The sequence below is a fragment of the Phocoena phocoena genome, chromosome 14, assembly GCF_963924675.1.
Source record: "Phocoena phocoena chromosome 14, mPhoPho1.1, whole genome shotgun sequence".
NCBI lineage: Eukaryota > Metazoa > Chordata > Mammalia > Artiodactyla > Phocoenidae > Phocoena > Phocoena phocoena.
The window spans coordinates 87,075,174-87,095,049 of record NC_089232.1 but is presented as its reverse complement, the minus strand read 5'-3'; the positions used below and the strand labels follow the sequence as shown (position 1 = coordinate 87,095,049).

The 19,876-nt window shown below is 37.3% G+C and overlaps 1 pseudogene; it reads left to right on the top strand.

The window, feature by feature from the left end:
* The window catches only part of LOC136133635 (heterogeneous nuclear ribonucleoprotein C-like), a 62,007-nt pseudogene extending 43,003 nt beyond the window's left edge, over positions 1-19,004 (top strand).
* Positions 19,005-19,876: the final 872 nt, after the last annotated feature.

Here is a 19,876-nt window from a genome sequence, read left to right as displayed (position 1 = left end):
CCTGCAGCCACGCCAAGCACAGATAGGAAACGAGTCCACCTCAGATCTGGGAAATCCTGTTACGTTCCTCAGTAAGTTCACTTCCCTAATCTTGGTAAATTTACTTCCCTAATCTTGTGTGTGATTCTATTAAAATTTTGCCAAATTCCCTGTATTCTCAAATCTTCACCCACAGGGTATTCCAGTCTGTCTCAGTTGATGACATCACCTCATCCTTTGGTTGGGGAAAATAGAAGCAATCAGAAGTGAATTTATCATCTCAAAATTCACAACCCTCCTCGCACATATTTCTTCTCTATTAATTCTTCTCTAAGAATATACATTCTTCTACCATTACAAAGGGAGATGCATCTCTGCTCTTCTAAAAGCCAATAAGTATTTAAACATTTATTTCCCCTTCTTATGAAAAACCATCATTCCCTACTCATCACTTCTCTCTTTCCACTGGATATTCGCCTTAACATGAAATTAATTCCGTACTTCAGATGAATCCTACATTCCCCTAAGCTACTTTATAATTTTGCTTCTTCTGATTCACAGAAGAAATTCCCTAAAATATATTCAGATGCCCTCTCTCCAAATTTTTACTTCTCAATGATCTTCTAATGTTACTTCCATTCCTATCACACTGCATAGGAGAGATTAAATTTAATATTCATGACCTGCCAACATTGTAATTGGCCTTGCGGGGGTGTTCAAAACACTTTGACCCTCCTCGCCTAATTGAAACAATTTTCTTTCATGGAATTGATGGTACCAAACTCTGCTGGTCTTCTCCCAACCTGACTGGCCACTTCTCATAAGTCTTCACTGTCTTTTCTTTTTCTGGTAGTCCTAAATGTGGGAGTACCCCAGAGCTCTTTCTTGGTCTGACATCTTCAATTCTCTCTCCACTCTCTGTGCCCACTTGGGCTCTTATTGTCCTTTGACAATACAGATCGTCAATATGCTCACGGTGCTCAGTTTTATTTTATTCCTGACTTCGAGGCTGAGCTCCTCATCTGGTATCTCACTGCTCATTTAACACCTCCATGATATTGACTAAAGAAAGACACTCCAAACTCAAAAAATTAGTTTATAAAACTAATCTCTTGATTAAATTCTTTTCACACACTGTAACAAAATTGTTCCTCCCCCCATATTTCCCAATCTAAGCAAAATGTAGAAATCATGGCATTTATCTCCCCAGCTCTCACCTTGTCTTGCCACAGGTTGATGGGAGCTGTGTCAGACAGCCTTTTCCTGTAGCTCAGGCTCCGTCTCCCTTCCTCCCTTTTTCTCACCCTCCCCTCCCCTCCTAGCTTGGAATTCCTTCAATAGCTTTTCAGGTTCTCCTTCTGGTCTAGAGCTGGTCATGTCTTTCCACTATTGTAGTCCCTAAGTTAGTTCCTTATTCATGTTGCTTTTCCTGACCCTGAATGTACCCCTTTGAGTAATACCTTCAGTAAGCTCTCCTCGTTGACCAATGGATGTCATTTGTTTCCTGTTGGGACCCTGATTGATGTAATGAGAAATGGAGACCCAGAGATGTCTTAGCTTCTAGTGAGGTAGGTAGAGCAGATCTCGACTCTTACAAGGATGATTTAGAATGATTATCTGGAGATCAGAAAATCTAGATAAGGTTATAGAGCTAATCATTTGCATTCTGGATTTATTTTTCAAAACTAGGAACAGAAGCTACTTATTCTCCAAGCCCCCCACCCGGTATCATATTGCATTCCAGCCTCCTGGCACCTAGTTGTAATGTCTTATTTAGTGTTTTTCAATATGATTTTAGACAAATGAGTTTCTGTTATGTTTCACTGCAAGGTAAAATGACTTATGGTACTCAGTACATAACCCAGTAGTCAGCAAATTACAGCCCATGGGCTAAATTCAACCCACCACCTGTATTTGGAAATAAACTTTTATTGGCACACAACCACACTCCTTCATTACGTATTGTCTATGCAACTTTCCTGCTCCTGCAGCAGCACTGAGTAGTTGCGACAGACCCATAAACTCTAAAATGCTTACTTATGGCCATTCACAGAAAAAGTTGGCTGACTCTTCATATATCCCATATTTCTGCTTCACGTAAATAGAAATGAGGTGCTGTGGGATAATAACACACTTACAGAAGTCCAGGGATAGAGTCATGACTTATTGTCAAACGCAAACATATTAAGTCTTTCTAAGGTATCGACCCCCACCCCCTACCTTTGTGTACAGTCCTAATAAGAGCTAGGAGCACATTCGTGCATATTTATGGCATTTGCTCAATGATTACAGATGTGGCAACTCATTTCCATGCCTTTCCAAGTGGGGAAAATGTTGATCATCATAAATATATTGAAGGGAGTTAAGATATTGAAATCAAGGACTTGAATCGAACGTGACTGAAATGTTGAAAAAGAATTTGACAAGGAGGTTCCTAAATTTCCTGAGTGTTATTCCAGATTTCCACCGTAAAGGAGAATAAGACATGGTCCAGGGCTCTGTTCCAGAAACCCAAGCAGCTATCTCGGTCTAGTTAAACAAACAAAGAAACAAACAAAAAGAGAAAAAGAGACAGAATTGACATGGCCCAGATTAAATTTATAATTGAAGAAAAGGGATCACAGTTAATTTATGATAGGTTATTTATTGACAACTTCATTCAGTAATGGTTTTTGCCTTGATGTCCTGTATGTTTTTCCTATTTCACTTATGCTCCTCAAATATTTTATAGAATTAGAAATAAATGAATAAATAAATAAATATGTATTGTAACATTTGTTTTTAGACCATATTAATATAGTTTCACCAAACAACTAAGCAGATGTTTTCCAGGTAGGAAGAAACCATACACACTGGTATTGTTTCAGAATATTTCCAAAGGTGAGACGTTTCTCTCAAATGCCCAAGTTTCAAACTTTGCATTTAACGTGACAGGAACAAAAATACATTCCCTTCACCTGTCTTTGCAAATGAGTATCTTCTTTACCAGAATGATATTTTTCCCTCAAAAGGATGGGTGGGGTTGGAGGTGCATTAGTTTTTCCCAGTTGCTCCATATGAGGTACCTGTGCTGCTTCTAACAATAGACACCACCTTTTAACATGCAGAAACCCATCTGCCTGCATCAGCTGTCAGGATGACTTGGAATGCACAGTTTTCAGAAATCAGCTTTAATTGTGGGCCTCCAGTGAATAGAGTCAATTTCCATGACTGTAGGGCCTCTTAGGCAATATAATAAAATAAGCCATCAGGAGACTTGACATTATCTTTTAACTATTAACTCCAAATTACATATTTTAATAGTAAAATGGCATGGTAGAAAGAGAAAGCTCTCTGGTGAAAAGATATGTGTTTAAATTCTATTGTTAATATTTTAGTGGACATGCTACATTGGGCAAATTACTTCAAATCTCTGAAATATATTTCAAAATTTTTCAACAACAAAATGATAATAACGCATAAAAACTGATATGGGAAGCAAATCATACAGTATATCAAAAGTGCTTTGTAAAATAGAAAACCATATTGTATTAAATCAAGCAAAGAATAAATCAATTTCATGATGCAAATTACATATATTTATGTTTTAAATAATAACATTCAGCAGTACAATAGATCATATAACACAAAAAGAGTATCTCTTTCCTACACCAGAGGAACCACTGCCATCAACAGCTTTTCAGAAACTTTTGTCTTCCAAAGATAATTTTTTGCCACAAGTATGATTTGCAAGATGTTGGCATGCTTTGATTAATGTAACTTAAGAAGGAAATTATTTTGCCATTTTATAAAATGCATTTGTTATTCATAAAATTCTTCCCAAATAAAAGACATAAAAATTTCTGTACTTTTTTCAGTTAAAGAAAAGGAACTCAGTAGAGCTATGTTAATGATTTGGTTTCTTAAGTTTTATAAATACTTACTAAATAATTAATGAGTCAGTAAGCACACATGAGTTTAGCAGAAGAACAGTCCCCAAAGATGCCCACCCACATTCTAATCCTGGAATATGTGACTATGTTAACTTACATGGCAAAGGGAAATTATGGTAGCAGATAGAATTAAGTCTGCTAATCACTAGATCCTAAAGTAGGGAGATTATACTGAATTATTCCAGTGGGTCTAGTGTAATCACAAGGGTCTTGAAATGTAGAACAGGGTGACAGAACACTCAGTGTCAAATGATGTGACTTAAGAAGACTCGATTGGCCATGTTTGACTTTGAAGCTGGAAGGGGCCATGAGCCAAGGAAGGCAGGTCGCCCCTAGAATCTAGTAAAATGAAGGAATGGATTCTCCCTACAGCCTCCAGAAGTCAATGCACCATCCAATACTTTGATTTTACCCCAGTGAAATCCATGTCAGATTTCTGTGAAATAATCTGTTTCCTTGCCTCTTCCAGCAGCAGTAGGCAAGTAACTGGCTTACTTGAACACTGGATTTGAAATTGCTTAAGTATCTGAATACCATGCAAATCTTAGAAATACAACTCAGCAAAAGAATATATGGAAGTTAATATCAGCTATACTTAAGTAAAAAATATCCATTTATACAGCTGTGAGTATCTCTTCTCTGTGTCACAAGAAGAGGAAAAGAAAATCTATTTGCCATTTATTTAGCAATTATGTAAATGATACTAATGAAAAGTCCCGCAAAGTCTACTCTTTGCAAAAATTTCCTGTCCCTATTTGTTGCTATGGGATTTTTTATATTCTCCTGCCTCTGATGATTTCTTTTCTCACTCTTCCTATTCTTCCTGCCCGCTGCCCCACCGCCTGGAAATACCACATATCTACTTTTCATCTCTACGTGTGTTATTTTCGCTGGTGTCCATTTCCATTCCCAAGGCTTCTACGACCCCTTCCATCTTGATAGAATCAACCATACACCTCCAGCTTGGATATTTTTCTCAAGTTGAATTCCAAACTGCCCAACTACCTCTCGGGGAGCCTCCTCCCACCATATCCAGTCTACCGTGTGAGTCTCTGGAAACAAAAATTCAGCGCGCCATGAATTGAAACCTCAATCTCTCCTCTACCTGTACCTTTTTCTCTTGGAGTCTCAGGGAACACCTTCAGAGTCTCTATCCTCCAAGTCATTGCGTCAAGAATCCCAATGTTGTGCAATCTCTCCTTCCATATCTAATCAGTCACTGACTCATATTCCTGCAAATTCTCAAACGACACTCTCTTAGTTTCTATTCTAAGATCTCACTGGAAGAGCCTTATTATAGCTGGTCTTCTAATTGGTCTTCCCACCTTGTGTCACTTCCTATCCTAATCAATGTTGTATTCTAAGTCCAGTGTAATTAGGAAAGCATTACTCTTTGGCTATAATATCTTCATGTATTGCTTCTGATAAAAGGCCAGCTCTTTGCAGTGACATTCCATACTTCCACGGTCTGGAGCTAGTGTATCTTTACATATCTGTCTCTAATTACTTTCCTGATACATCAGAGTTTCTCACATACTTTTGTCTCAGTATTCATTTATACTCTTAAAGACTGCTGAGGACACCAAGTATTATTTTATTTGTGTGTGTTATATTTGTAGATACTTAGAAATTAAACTTAAATTTTTGAATTATCTATTTGATAATTCATGTAAAAATAACAGTAATATGCCCATCATATATGAACATAGTATTTCTTGTAAAAAACAATTTGTAATTTCCAAACCCCAAAAATTTTTGTTAAAAGAGTGATGTTATTTTCCATTTTGGCAAATCTCTAACATCTGACTTCATAAATGAAAGCTGGATAATCATATATATATTTGTTGATTCTATCCATTGTCATATGTTGATTTGTTTAAAATATACACAGAACATCCTCTTTCCCACAAATATGTAGTTGGAAAAAGGAGGAATATTTTAATAGCCCTTCAGATGTTTGTGACTATTCCACTTAAATGCAAACCAAAATTCAAGAAGCAGTAGTTTCTTAAAAGTTTACTTTCAATGTGAAATCCAAAAGCATATCAGTTAAGTTTTAGTATGCTTACTTTAAATCGTCTTGGTCTATTTTGCACTTTGAATGGATCATTTACCTATCATAATTTTGTAACATCATGCATTGGTCATTTAGAAAATAAAATATTACCTCACTGAGTTGTGCAAATCTCCCAAATGTTGGCATGTTTCATTATATAATAGCCAGAAACAACATTTTACAATGTTGATTCATTAGTATCATCAAAATAGTCTTTAAGTATTGGGATGCATGGTTGGGTGCTACTGCCTTGATTCACGGTAAGGCATTGGCAGTTTACCCATCACTGCTTTTGTATCGTCAGGATGAACGTCAGCAAATTTAAAAAGGTGGAAATGTCTTGGTGCTGTGAAAATAGTTTTGACCTCATGGTCCCCTGACAGACTCTTAAGGCACCTCAGAGGCCCACAGACCACACTGTTACTCCTGCTCTGTAGTCAAATTTAGTGGCTTTCAAATAATTTAAAGTATTTTCACACAAAAAAATATGTAGACAATATTATAAGGTTTAAAAGAACTGCTTCATCTCCAGTGGGAGTTGGAGACATGGAGCCCCGTCTTGTCACTTCCCCACCCCCTCGTTTCTGCTGTGAGCCCATCCTGGTTTCGAGAGTCACAGTCTTGGAAACCAATATATTCATCTGTCCCATTGGTATTATATCATTTCACCGTCTCCGTACCATTGCTCACTAGCACTCGTCTGCACACTGTCCTCACTAGTGGAATCACCCCAAGCTCCTGATTCAGAATGTTTCTCACCCTCACTTTGGTTTTTAGACATAACTTTTGAATAGCCTATCACCTGCCTTTCAATAGAATGAAGTCTCCTCCAGGGCAGGGACCATACCTAATATAATTTGCCTCCCAGAAAACACAAAGATGGTAAATAGTTTTTGAATTTAATTGAAAATGTTACCTAGAAGAAAATAATTTTCCTGGGGTGTTCGATTCTTTTCAAGTTGTGCGAACTTTCAATGCTGCTACTGTGGATCTTTCTTCCAATCTTAAGGGTCTTTCCCTCATTAGCTCTTAGAAAGGTTTCTGGTCAGAAGCTGATTGTTATAAAGATTGCAAACCAAGATCATTCCTGTTTTAAAAGTTATAATTGGATGAAATTACAGAATGCTTAGACAAGCCTGATTACAATCTAACACTCACTCTACATTCAGGCTTTTCAAGTACATTTCCCTGGGGTGTCTTCACCAGAGCTGACGTATGCTATTGCTTCATGAGAATTTTGAAAGTATTCTCCGCATTCCTTTCCAGTGATGTTACGTATATGATTCCCCGTACTTTCTTAGAGTCCTTACAGATGCAAGTAACCTTTCTGGAGACCTCATTCCAAGTCTGGATGCTTAGACTATACACGTTGCTCCCTGCCTATTACTGTCAATGATCCTGCCATTGTTTCCAAAGGGCCATGTAGCTGCTGATGGGGAAACAAAAGGCAGTAAAGCCAATGCAGCATTGATTAACTTGTTCCACTTCTTAGGATTCAAAAATGACTCATTTATGTCAAAAATGGAATATTTTAGGGGTAACAGTTGTATCTAAGAGGTTCCGTGTGTAACAAGGAAGAAGAGAGTTATGGTTCAGGAGCCCAGACTAGGGAAACCACACTAGCTGTCACAGGGAAGGCTTGCAGAAAGTTAGGGGATGTCACACCTCACCTACTGTATTGACACTCTCAGTAAAGCAGTGGAGGGGCGACAACATTAGGATGAAGAGCAAAAAGGCTAAATTTTACGACATGGCCACCTTTAAGTCTGTTTCCTTCCTCTTTTTCTCCTTCTAACCCATAGAATTGGACATTTGGCACCAAGATGTGAAATAAAATGTACCATCCCTAATACATAAATAATGGCTAGAGTTTAACACACACATTTTGAATAGGGCGGTGATTTTAAAAATTCCTAAACATTACATGAACAAGATGTCGTGCATTTGGAAAATAAGCAATATGGAAATGTTTCCTGGATTATTGAGTTGCACACACAGTAACTCATCTTCAGCCCTTTAGGGTCTTACAAACTCATCTCTATCATTGTGTATCTCATCCACCCCGTGAGGCAGATACTATTTTCATCTTAGTTTAGTCACAGCTCTCCTGATAAAGGTTCCGTAGTGTGTCAGGTAGGGGTGTATTTGATTGATTTTCTGGAATCAGACAGCCACTGTCTGTGTGGTAGATCCAGGAAGTTATCAGAGCCCCGGATGTGTTTGTTTTTCTGCTGACATCATTTGCCTCCATCTTAAATGTTCAGAGATGCTACTACAGGTCATGGATATTAGTTTCTGGCAGGAAAAAGGGGAAAGAAAGGAAGAACAAGAACATTTACTTCCTAGCGGAGTCACACTTTTTTTTTTTTTTTGGCTGCGTTGGGTCTTCGTTGCTGCGCGCGGGCTTTTCTCTAGTTGCGGGGAGTGGGGCCTACTCTTTGTTGCGGTGCGCGGGCTTCTCATTGCAGTGGCTTCTCTTGTTGCGGAGCATGGGCTCAAGGCGCGTGGGTTTCATTAGTTGAGGCGTGTGGGCTCAGTAGTTGTGGTGCACAGGCTTAGTTGCTCCACGGCGTGTGGGATCTTCCCAGACCAGGTATCAAACCCGTGTCCCCTGCATTGGCAGGTGGATTCTTAACCACTGCGCCATCAGGGAAGTCCCTGAGTCAACACACTTTAAAAGGTATTTTCTGGAATATACACTAGTGACAATTTCTACTTACAGATAGTGGCCACACAGACTTGCAAGGAAGATGAGAATGCAGTCTTTTGCTGTGCATTTTGCCATCCCAAATAAAAGTCAGTTCTGCTCCTGGGGAAGAATGACAACTAGCAACCACTCTGCAGATGGTTATTCTGTTACAGAGCTGAAGCTTGAAGCTAAATACTCTTCTCTCACTCTGCCATATTATATTTGAACTTACACCAAGGACTGTATGTGTGTGTGTGTGTGTGTTTATATATATAATTTTTAAATTTAAAAAAATATACAATTTTCAAGGTTACTTTCCATTTCCAGTTATTACAAGATATTGGCTCTATTCCCCTGTTGTGCCATACATCCCTGAGTCTGTCTTACACCCAATAGTTTGTACCTCCCCCCCCCTCATTCCTTAATTGCCCCTCCCCCCTCCCCACTGGTAACCACTAGTTTGTTCTCTGTATCTGTGTGTCTGCTTCTTTTTTGTCATATTCACTAGTTTATTGTATATTTTAGATCCCATATATAAGTGATATCATATAGTATTTGTCTTCCTTTGTCTGACTTATTTCACTTAGCATAATGCCTTCCAAGTTCATCCATTTGTTATTTGCAAATGACAAAGTTTCATTCTTTTTTATGGTGAGTAGTATTCCATTGTATGTGTGTGTGTGTGTTTATACACACATTATGAGCAAAAGATTTATATATGTTTATATATATAGTAAATAATCTTTACTTCTTTCAATTTCCTTCCATTAAATATATCGTAATTTGAAAACTTACTGTATAGAAAAGCTTTAAAATTACAATTTTTTTCAGTCCTTTCATGATCTCATACACACTTAGGGCTTCAGCTTTTTTATTTCTACAAAAACCATTCTTCAGCCTTTCTTTCTGAAGTTCTGAACTTCACCAGTACTCACATTACACTTTTCAAACTACTTGTAAGTCACTTCCCACTATCAAAGGAAAGTCTGTATTCCTACCTGATCAAACCTGTTCACTGCGTCCAATGGCTTCATCATTCTCCAGTGTTTCAGAACAAAATGGTCCCATGTCAATGGTGACCCAAGATCTAAATAGAACCCAACATAAGTCCCCCCCTGAAAAACATCCTCAGACTCGGGATTCTGGCTTTCCACGTGTTACAATAAACCAAATATGAGAGACTGCAGTCAAAGATCAGCAAACATACAAAAGAGCCACCATGTGCATGAGATTCAGTTAGAAATGCAAGCAGCACATTTAGACTTCCTGGTATTGGGATTACAAGATACATATTATTTAGTGTTATGCATATCAGATATGTATATTTTTAAATCGATGAACTGAGAAGACAACAAGAAACTCTCCTAAATGACAACACAGCTTTGAAAAATAACAGATAAAACATTTATATATAGTCTAGATATATAGATATAGGTAGAGGTAGAGATATATCTATTTAGATGGCAGATGTAGATAGGTATAGATGTATCTATCTGTAAGTATATAAATGTGTGTGTTTGATATATGAGACATAATAACCCAATTAATTATTTAACAGTTGATTAAATAAAGAGAAAATGCATATTCTCAGATAAATCCACAAAACTCACCCAGAATGCAGCCTAAAGTCACCAGAGTCAGAAAATTTGAAGAAAAATTCAAGAGATAAAGGGGTAGGATGAGAAAGTCTATCCAACATCTAATGGGTACTCCACAAGGCGAGACTACAGAGGGTAGGGGAAAGGCAGTACTTGAAGAGCTAATAAAAGGGACTTCTTTAAGACTAATGAAATGCATGGGTCTACAGTTAGAGCCACAGAATCCACAGTAAAAACAACATGTGACAAACAGAATTAAAACAAAGAAAACCACGTTTAGACCAATTGTAGTGAAACCAGAGAACTCAAGTGAAGGAGAAATTTTAAATAGGAAAAAGACAGCTTTCTTACAAAGGAAAAAAAATTACATTTACATTACACCCTTCAACCTAATAATGGAAGTTGGAAGACAGTGGACGATATGTCTTCAAAAAGATGAGATAAAAATAAATGCCAATTCTCAATTATGCATGCCAAAAATGATTTTGTGGATAAAGGCAAAATAAAGGTATTTTAATATACATAAACTGAGGAATTACTATCAAAACACTTAATCGATGATAATAGCATGTGTGCAGAAATTCAGGGTCAGTGGAAGAAAGAATCGGCATAACAGATTCTAAAGCTATTTTGTTCTTTAGGATGGGACTTAAGGCATAAACGTCAGAACTGAATAATTATGCATGTTAAAACTGACAGTGACAAAATGCATAGAAATAGATGTTTTGCATTTTATCAGTTAAAGGAGTACTGGAATTGTAAATTATTTTTTTAAAACAATCAAAGGGGAAAATGAAAATAATGTATTGAAAAATCAAGACAGTAGATAGTACAAAGTTAAAGGGGTGAAGTGAAATATTCAAATCAAAATAAATGTAAATCTCTGTGATGATCTAGATGGGTGGGATGGGGGTGGGTAGGAAGGAGGTCCAAGAGGGAAGGGATATATGTGTATATATAGCTGATTCACTTTTTTGTACAACAGAAACTAACAACATTGTAAAGCAACTATACCCCAGTCAAAAAAAAGAAAATCCAAAAATAAATAAATAAATAAATGTAAGTGGGGAAAACACTAATATGAGAAACATAGATTAATAAATAAATATATTACTAAATGAAGTTATGTACTATTTGCAAGGGGCACAACTTAAACAAACAAAACATTGATAATGAAATGACGAAGATATATTGAGCAAATAATAATGAATAAAGGCTTAGTAAATGTTAAGATAAAAAGTATTTTGTGGATAAACAAATTTATTACAAAATTAATTTTTAAAAATTCAACAAGAAATACAGAAAGAACACGCATGCAGGGCCAGCTTCCTGGGTGTGCCCCAACATGGTCATACAGAGTCCTGCACTCAGGAGAACCCTGCATCTTGGTTTTCATGATTTGCATTAGCCATCTTTAAATTTTTAATACTATTCACCTTGAAATTATTTTTATAAGTGAAATTCAGCGAAACATGGAACACATGCCAGTGGCTTGGAGCTTCAGCTCACATGTGGTCATGGCTTGTACCACCTCTCCACCTCCCAGGGACAAGTTTCTGATCCTCACACCTGCCCCCAGGAGCCCTGGTCCCTACCTGGCCTCCTCTTTCTCTGCTTCCTTGGTCACATCAATCGGGGGTGCCCACATTCTGCCATTTCCCTCTGCACTGAGAAGTGGACTGTATATGCACATGTGAAAGATGGGCATGGGTCCCACGATGTCTTAGAGCAGAGTGACCGGACAGCACCACGGTGCATTTGGCAGATGACTTGATGGTGTCTCTTGCTCACCCCCAATCCAAGTACCTGACCTGTACCAGTGTGAGTTTGCAGTGCACTGGGCATTATTCTTGGGTCAGGGCGGCGGGCCTGTGGGAAGAAGATATTAACCACTCTGCCCATGACCAGGGTCCTACACTTTTCTTTCGCATTGGACCTTCCATAGTATGTGACAGACCCATTTTAGATGCACTGTTTAAGTGGCCTCAAATGAGCAAAAATGAAAATATGATAGAATTGCAACACAAATACCATGCCCAGCATTATACTGGAAGATTTCAACACATCTCTCTCTCCCCTCTCTCTGAATTAATTAAGGGCACCCAAAAGTTTAAATGTTACATACAAATGGAAAATAAACATCAATAAACTTGATTTATTAGATATCTATAAAATATTGTACCCAGCAATTATCTACTGCTGTTCCAGAGCACATGTAAAACATTTACAAAAAGTTGCCAGATTCTAGGCCATAAAGAAAGACTTAACAAATTTCAAAAATAAAAACCAAACAGTATAGTATGGAGTACATTCTCTGAAAGCAAAGCAATTAAATTAAAAGTTAATTACACATAGAAAATCAGAACTAATAAAAGCCCCACAGGCTCCTTGGAGAAATAGCTGATTCTAGATCTGGGTCATAAAAATAATAATGTGCCTGAATCATCTCCTATTCCCCCCAAGGAAGGGAGGGCTCAGAAAATGAAAACAAAGAATGAGGTTTATTAAAAGGACCCAAGGGGCCCCCAAAGGCCAAAAGAAGAACAATTGGAGAAACAAGATAAAAAATGCAGTATTGGATTAAAATCAAGGGTATAAAACACATGTCCTGAGTCCATAGTGGTATAAATAAAGGACTTTATAAATAAATTATTATGGGAGAAGAGACAAATCTTCTTTACAGGAGAATTCCAAATAACGTATGTGGATAAGGTGAGTTAATTCCCTTCCTCACTGTGCATTCTCCACCCCCGTGTGTTCTATACTTAGTAACTTGCTTCAAAGAAGAGAGTATGAAAGGGGGATACACAAAGAAACTTTATAGTGAAAAAATTTGGCAAACACTCCATCTCCCAGGTCGTCAAGTGGAATACCTACAGGATGTCATGTTGATAACAGGACTTTTGATGTTTCGTGGTAGTGAAGGGCACTTCTCCTCTCTGGGATTCTTCCCCAAAACCCAAAACCTCAGGCTGACCATGAGAAAAATCTCAAGTCAATACAAATGGAGGATTATTCTACAAATTACTTGGCCTTGAAACTGTCAAGATCTTGAAAAATAGGCAATGTCTGAGAAACTATTACAGACCATAGGAGGCTAAAGAGACATGTTGATTAAATACAGTGTGGTATCTTGGATAGAATCCTGGGACATAACAAGGGCACTATTAACAAATAAAAGTAAAATCTGAATACTGTATGGAATTGAGTTAATAATACTGTATCCATGTTAGATTTTTATTTGTGACAAATATATGAACCTGGGATATGGGAATTCTCTGTACTATATTTGCAACTTTTCTACAAATCTATAAGTATTTAAACTATTCAAATATTTTTTAAAAGTTTGTTTAAATAATCAGCAAACCTCTGGAATGATTCATCCAAGAAATAAAGAGATAAGACACAAATAATATTGATAATGAATAAGGGAACTCAGCTACATATCCAGCTGTCTTTAAAATGGTAAGAAAATGCCATCAAAAACTTCATGTCAATCATTTTGAATGTTTAGAGGAAATGGGCAAATTCCTAGAAAAGAGTTAACTTAAAATGGATGAGATGAAATAGAGGAATAATTATACAACATTAAAGAAATTGAGTTCATAACTTAAATACTTGCCTACAGAGAGAACAAGAAGCTAGATTTCCATAGAGGAGATTTCATTGAAAAAAAAAATCTCACAATAAACAGATAATTCCATCTTATGGAAACTGCTCCAGAGAACAGAGAATGAGATAGCATGCCTTCCTGTGATTTATGACAATGGCGTAACCTTCTTACCAAAACCAAACTTGGGGAGTAATACGATAGTAGTAAAAAGGAGGTAATGACTGGCCAAACTCCTAATGAATCTCAATTACATGTTAAATCTTAAAGAAAGCATAGCAATCCAAATAGTGCAATATATACCCCCAAACCCTAGGTTTACCCAGGACTACAATTGTGATTTACAATTAGGAAATTTGTAAATAATCTCTGCTGTATTATCTGATTAAAGAAGGGGAAAATACATACAATCAGTGTTTGGGGGTGTAAAATGGGTTATACTAGACTGAACAGTGCCTATAGGAACACCTTCTGGGCTTCTCCTAGGAGATAGAGAGAATCACTGTGCTCTGCGTTGGGGGCAGAAGACCCAGGAGCAGGAAACATACTCCTTTCTCCCAAGAAGCTTGTCACAGACTCAGGGACACAGGTCACGAAGAGAAAAACAGCTAGTGGCACAAGGGTTAAATGCCAGCTCGAGACAGAAACAGGTGTGCCACTGAGTAGAACAAAATCAAATGTTTACTAACTGGTGTCCCTAGTTCTAGACTTATACCATCCAGACCAAGTTCCCTATACGTAGGAGGCAGTTGCTTACTTCTAAAGATACTTCAGAAGCCCCAAAAGTAAAAGAAAAAAGTTTTATCTTTATCCTCTTCACACAACTCACGGTGCAAGTACTCCCTACCTATTAGATTCCAACACTCTACTTTTGTTTAAATAAACTGAGGTGTCAGGGAGGGTTGGGGCAGTACTGGACATTTATTAGAAATTCAGGAAAAATACAAAATTATTAATTCTTAGAAAGTAACACGTATCGACACTGAATTACATGCAATGATACATGTTTAACCGCAAATATGATATGACACTTGTCAATAGTGAGAAAAGGGTTCTATCAGTTACATTGTTTTTAAAATGTTTGGTACAGGAGAATTTCTGCACATAAGAAAAGTCTGAAGCAGTTAGTAGCAAAAAAATGGTAATAGGATTTACTTTTCTTCAAATAATAAAAGCAATATATCTTTATGATGAAAGGAAAAACATAAAACATACAAAGATGAAAAAATCACTTATAATTTCACTTTCTAAAGAAAATGGCTGTTTTTATTCAATTATATTCCATTCAAAGCTCTCTCAGATTTATGTATTTTATAAACATGTTCATTTTTTCTCTGTCAATAGATAGATAAATAGATATAATAATGTGTGTGTATGTATAGCGTGGTTATATAATTGAAAAGCTTTTCTTTCTTCTTTTTATTTTTTTAACTAAAAATCCATTTGAAATATAGATCTGTGGTAGAACCCGACCAATTACAAGAAGACACAATGATGAGGCCCAAGACTAAAACTGTAGCCCCTGTCACTTGCTTATATCTTTAATCAGTAATTAAAGGGTTTTGCTGATTCAATAGCAGTTTCTTTCTTAATGGTCTGCAGTCATTCAGCTAGATCAGTGATTTATAATCATGTTATCATGCCACCGGCTTTGGTCTGAAATCCTTTTGTAGGATTCTTTAAAGAGGCTTATTTTCAGGTTAGAATGATCTGAAGGGTTCAAGATTAAGGCCTAAGAAAACCTCATCCTCATGTACAATATTTACCCAGTACTGATCTGAAGCCAACCTGAAGCCAAATATACACACTAAAATCTCATTGTGCAGTTTCAAGAACACATGAGCATGGTTTGTTACCTAGGAATTGCCATCTTCTAAACATTTTAGGGGCCTGACCTAAAATTTACTCTTGTGCTCTCTTCTTTTATACTTGCCTCCAAATGTAGGGTTATCCTTAACATATGTATGCTTGCAATCAAAACACAAATTTATCGTCGTGTGGACTTGATGTTGAATTTGCTTGGCTAAAATCATCTGGGAAATATAAAAGGCTTTTGAAATTTTTATATAATTTGAACGCATGATCACTTTTCATAGACATTCCATTTTTTTCTTTAACTTCAGAGATCTTCACTATTTAAAAAAAAGAAAAAGACATGTATTACCGTAAAATATGATCATCACATAGTATCAGAAAGAATCTTGTGCTTTTTATCAGCGTCATATAAGAGCAAAACTTCATCCACAAGTCTTGAGGCAGCAAGGGGTTATCTTCTTTGGAGTAGTAGGTAAACCAGCAAGATGCCTAAGGTGAAGTGTTCCAATTGGATTTAGGCAATTGGGCTTCTCACCTTTGCTTTTAGTGAAAACCATCCCATTCACAGGCCTGCTATGTGAATATGTGTTTATTTCACTTGATGTTTACATCACCTCAATGAAAAATATATGATATTTTACATAAAGTGTGTCTATAGATGTAAATATATGAACGTATGTATATGTGTACACGTATACATATCATGATGTACAAATCTTAAGTTGTGAAGTATTTTATGAATATAGTCTTAGTAAATCTTTGCAACAAAATGATATCTCTATGTTAAAAATGAGAAAAGACAGTCATGCAGAAAAATAACATGTCCATAGCCATCACGCAGTAAATCAGCCTTCATTCCTTTTCACCGGCTCACTGTCTGTGCTATCAGCTACCATGACGTGGTCTTTTGTCCCAGGTACAGTCAGCTGTAGTTCCTCATTATACTCACAGCATTAAAATATGCAACTTTAGTTGTGGCTGGTCCTTGCTGCCCACCATGAATACTTACTCTTTGATATGAATGATCCATTGGGCCCGCCATAAGCAAGAGTCAAATTCATTCCCAGTGACGATATATTACAATTATTTTTATCATTTTTTTAACCTGGATGTTTTGTCCAATAAACTGGGAGTCCCATCATCACCATGATTCTATCTCCAGTGTTTACCATGACTATATGTTCATTGCCCCATAGATCTCATCTCAAGTGTCACCTCCTCTCTTCTGGCCTCCTCATCTAAAATACCACCTCCAGGTTGCATTTATGCATGAAATTTGTCAACATCAAACCACCCTCCTTGTGTGTTTACTTGTGTATGATCAGTTTGCACTGATGAGAAGGTAAGCTCTGTTTTTGTCTTCTTCGTTCTGGGATTCTCCACACTAAGAACAGAGCCTTGCATAGTAGTGCTTGGAAGGATTACTGTAAACTAAAATACACTGATTTGTTTTTTGTTTGTTTCCAAAGAATGTACAAACCTGACATTTTTCTTGAGCAGCAAAAATAAGACACATTTTTAGTGTCTGCTGCCTTCACGTGATATGTTCTCTTAAAGACTGGCTATGGGTGACGTCACCTAGATTTGTTCACAAGAACTGAAGAGGCTACATGGAAAAGGTGTTATGTACACATGCCTGAAGATTCTTGAGACAAGTGTTATCATCCCCATTTCACATACATGCAAAATGAAGCTCACATATTTTAGAAACTCGTCAAAGTTACACACACGATTGGAAACAAGCTGAATATAAATCCAAGGCTGTGCTTATTCCAAGGAGCTGTCTTTCATTCTCCCACTTTTAAAGTTGCACTTGCTCACCTACCAGTGTTTACAAAGTCCTATATTTGGGATGCTTTTTCTATAATAAAATGTTATCATTTGTGAAAAGAAAGAAGGCCAAGTTAGAGAAACACTGAAGGGCAGATCACCTCTCTAAGGCGGGCTCCCAAGGTGTACCCACAGATTTAGGTAGGGCCCTATGTGCTCACGGAGCCTACAGCAAGGCTCACATCTGTTCTCACCCACAGTACTTCATCATACAGCCTAACCTAAAAACTGTTACACTGTACCAACAGGCATGTGTTTATTACTTAAAAATATTCAGGTATTTAATTATCACAAAGTTTTTAAAAATATCCGATATTCCATGGACAGTTTTCATTTTTCTCAAAACTCACTAGAATTTGAAATGGGCAGATCCAGTTGACAACACTGCCTGTGTCTCTTTCAAACTTCCGATTTTCCCTCTGGTAACCCCTGGTCTGAATAAATAGAGGCATTCTGATGATTTGAACTCATCTAACTGATGATAGCAACACACTGATGACACTTTCCACAGTATATTCATTGTTTTTCTCCTTTCTGGTGGCTTATCCATCATTCATCAGCCCACAGAGTACCAAAAACTTTGCATGGGGTGTGGGAAGGCTGTGTCCCATGCATTAGTGCCTTTTTCCTCTAGCCAAAATATCTTCATGAATCCAGTTCCACACATGTAAGCGGGATCTCAGAAAACTAGAAGCTGTGCAGATGTGAGTGACTGCAAGATTGAGAGGTTTTAAACCATATATTTTAAGAATTAGTTAAAGAAATTCCAACCCCCTAGCTTGATGGAAAACAGGCTGAGGAGAACATAAAAATAACTTCATATGTCAAGGACACTCAAGCAAAAAAAAGAATAAGACTTATATACTATCTGGCCTGAAGGATTAAACCAAGACCAAAAGAAACTCTTAGGAAAATTTTCACTTCAGTTTAAAACATAGCTATTTAAAAATCTAAGTTGTCCAGAGATGAAAAAATGGTACTGAGTTTGCTTTTAGCAGCAGAAGAAAAAATTATTTAGTAACTGTCACATGAAAAGCAACGTTCTGGACATTTTTGTTTGTTTTTTCCATAATAAGCTAATCAGGAAACGAATTGTACTCTTAATTTTCAGGGTAAAAAACAAACTCAGCGAAGTTATAGCCAAATTGCCTTGGATTACCAAGCTAACTGATGACATAGCCAGAAATCAGGCCTGGACCTTGGACACTGCATCTCCTGTTCTTTTCTTTTCTCATATTCTCACCAAGGTAAATCCTCCATGATTGTTTCTTTCTGTGGAGGATTTCAGAACACAGTGCGGGTGGCCTGCACGGACTCAGGTCTGGTACAGCTGCAGGGTTTGGCTACTGATGATCCAAAGGGGTTTGGGCCCACGTCAGAGGTTTTCTTGGAAGGAAGCATGCAGGGTCCCAGAGCAGGACCGTGGCTCCTAGTCTGCTCCAGCTGGGATGAGCAAGCTTCAGTGGCAACAGCAGAACCACTGGATTATGACTAAGTACATGATCTAAGTCATCAATCCACCGTGAAAACAACTTTAATTCCAAGCTTGTAAAATTATTCAAATTGGTTTTTTACACTTGAGGCATAATATCAAGAATAATATTGAACCAGATCTGTCAAAAGGGACAAATAAAACCTGATCCCATTTGCTTTTTAGTTTAACCTATGTTATTAAAAATAAGTGTCTTATTAAAGGAACAACCAGGAGCTCAGAGACAAGGAACCAAAGAGAGAAATATAGCAGTGAGTGTATCCCATTTTAAATTAATGGATGATATGTGCTTGCTGTTCAGCACAGGAAACTCTGAGTCAAACTGAAGTTTGAGGGGGAAGAGAACCCATATTTGGACCAGCAATTTTGTGTGATATGAAAGAATCTTTGGGGAGATACCAATGACCCCAAGCATCCTACTGTCACATGGGATATCTAAATGGGAGTAACCAATGCAGAACTGTCTGGAATCTGGAAGCTGTGAAGCAGATTTACTGCCAAAGTAGGTGGTTCTAGATCTCCTGAAACTGAGTAGATTCTATGATTTTCTCTGGATTATCTTTATAGTACTTTGTTCTGTAAAACAAATCTGTATGCTTAATTATGCATCAACTCTTTCTGCTAAGGGCTGCAGGAAATGCAAGGGCAGGTAGACTGGGTCTTTGCTCTCAAGTACCTGTTGTCTTGGAAAAAATAGAGAGAAAAGAAGAAAACTAGGATATCTCAGCACCTAAATGAAGTGATAAGTAATTGGAAATTTAGTAATAGTAATGCGAGAGTCCAGTAATGGAACCTGCCTTGTATCCGATATGGTGTGAGGCTCAAGAATGAAAAGTCAGTATTCTCATTTTGCTGGTGAAGTAACAGAGGCATGG